The following is a 2629-nucleotide window of genomic DNA, read 5'->3' on the forward strand; positions in this document are numbered from 1 at the left end:
CCTTTTGGTCCTTATTTTACATCTTTGCTCCCACAATTCAACTTACTGTATAGCTCTGGCAATTTTAACTCTCTTTATACTAAGTCATTAGAATAAAGAGAACACATGATGGCTTAGTATAAAGGAAATCCTTAGGTTTCTAGGCTGAGGAACACATGTCCTTATATGTTTCTCTGCCACCTGGATGGGGATGAATCTTCACTGCAGGTTTTTGCCCTCAGGCCGCTGTCACAAGTGATTTTGATAAGCTCTACATTACCAGAAAATTGAGGTTAACTGGATCTCAGTTTTGCCAAATAAAGTTACAGATGATACACTATCTGATATTTTTTTGCCATTCTTCCTGCTGTATTTTAAATCCTTTGGCTTGAACCCAGAAAAGGACATCTGTTCATGAGGGGAAAGCCACGAGGAGGACAGCAGCACTTGAAGCAGCCCCTCAGAAAGACCCGGTGCAGAAAGTTGCGGGGGCAGAGTCCATTGTTTCAGGATCTAGCTGATAAGAGACTGCCAGGAAATCCCATCATTGAGGCAAAGATGTTTGTTAGTCAGACTTTAGGAAGTTTTAGAAAGAAAGGTTAAGATGAATCTGTAATTAGGACACTGGTAGAAATATAGATCTTTAGCAGATTTCCCACAGCATAAAACAAGACATTTTAAATTCACACATATAACTAATCCCACAGTACATTTATCCTACCCTCAGGATTGGCTAGTGTTTTGCATTTTAATGGAAACAACAGTCACAAAACTGGTTTTCTCTTTGCATAACTTATGCAAGTGTATAGATATACTGACTTCTAGGCTTACGCATTTCTTCTAGGATTAACAGGTTTGCACTCTTTTGAAAACTATTACTACGACAGCAAAAACGTTTGCCAAAGCATATCACACCATTATTAATCAGAATCAGAATCAATCAGAATCGGAATACTTTAATAATCCCTTACAATGACATTGAATGCAGCTTTTCTTCCTAAACAAAAATCAGTATCAAAAAATGTTCTAATAATCCTCTGTTTTGCTCAGACAAAACTGACACAAATGATATGTTTCATCATAAAGTAGAAAGAAATAGAAATAAAAACATCAAAGCATGTCTTTGTAACCCATGTGTTGTGTGCAAAAACGTCCCTGTCAATATTTTGTGTCTGCAATTGCTCAACGCATTGCGGTTCCTTGCTGTGGCTGTAAATTTGATAAGCATGTCACTTTCCTTTGGACGCTGTTCATGGTAAATCTGGCGGTTTAATACGAAAACCTCCGGTGTGTTTCTAAGCTCATGGTAAGAAGGAAACAGAAAAACTAGTGGATTGTGGCCATTACAAAGACTTTTCTCAGGAGATAAACAATGATAACAGTCTGTTCTTTTTCAGATTTCCAGAAAGTAAAATATTGTTGCAATACCCGGTAACACAATTGCCTCCAGTATCTGTGAAGTTGACTAATCATAATTGTATTTCCAGAAAGAAACATTCAGCAATATCCCTCCAGGGCCTCTATTAAATGACCTCCTTGACCACAGTGTCTTTACTCAGCATCATGTGATGCTTCATGCATTACCATGTGATGCGCGAGCTCTGTCTTTCTCCAGCGAGCGAATATGTAACAGAGATAACATCGAGTCTTTACTCAGAAAAAAAAAGGGTTGTCTTGATGTACACCAAAACACATTCCCATACCCACAAGACCCCCATGACTTGAGTCAGGAGCTTACTACTTCATTAGTAATAACATGACAAGAAGGTCTTTCTCAGAAAAAGATACCTCTCAAACTAAATTGCACAAATTGAATAACACTAGAAGCCTCCAAATTGTTTTTATTGCACATATTTAGCAGTTAACGGATGTGTCGGGTTGAAAATGGAAAGGAGCGTAGCATATGGGTAATTTTTTGGGTCACCACCACTTCCCATATTTGCTCAAGCTGCTCAGGAAACATGCACCCCTCTGTGCACCCTGTCAGGGCTGAAGAGGGGTGCTCCTGTGGCCTGCCTGCCAGAAGCTCTGAGATACACAGACCGCAGAGGGAGTGGGCAGATTTGGGTGGGTGAGGAGGAGCGTGTGTATTGCATGTGTGTGTGGGTGTGTGGGTATGGTAAAAAAAATTTTTATCTAAGGTACACTGCACTTCCTCTTGTGTTAAGAGTGAACCTTCTGTTCCTATAACTGTGTATCAGTTCATTAACAGGCAACTCTCAGGCAGAAGGGCTCAGGGCCCCAGCAGATGGCTTCCATCACTCTGTTGTAAATACAAAAACAGTGAGCAAACTTCAAGGCCGACTTTGTTTAAGTTGCAGTATTTTATAGAGTTTTTCTTATAACAGATATACAATTACTTAATTAAATTGATTCAGTGTGTAAACATGAGGAGATCTATTCTACCTTATAAAGTCAGAAGACCTAACTAATGAACATGTTATGCTTTATTTGCTTAATTCTTCCAAAAAATACACTTTGTGGTTTTATAGGAGATTTAATGCCACACTGTTGTCTTCCCGGGGCCATGATGTGATGGTCATGGTAGATCTTGTTTACTATATACGAGAACATATCTTTCTACTTAATTACAAAAGGAAATACTTGCTTTTTCTTTGTGTCATTCAATCAAAGTACACTGAAAAAAATA

The sequence above is a fragment of the Rhamphochromis sp. 'chilingali' genome, assembly GCF_963969265.1.
Source record: "Rhamphochromis sp. 'chilingali' genome assembly, chromosome: 3".
In the NCBI taxonomy this organism is placed as follows: domain Eukaryota; kingdom Metazoa; phylum Chordata; class Actinopteri; order Cichliformes; family Cichlidae; genus Rhamphochromis; species Rhamphochromis sp. 'chilingali'.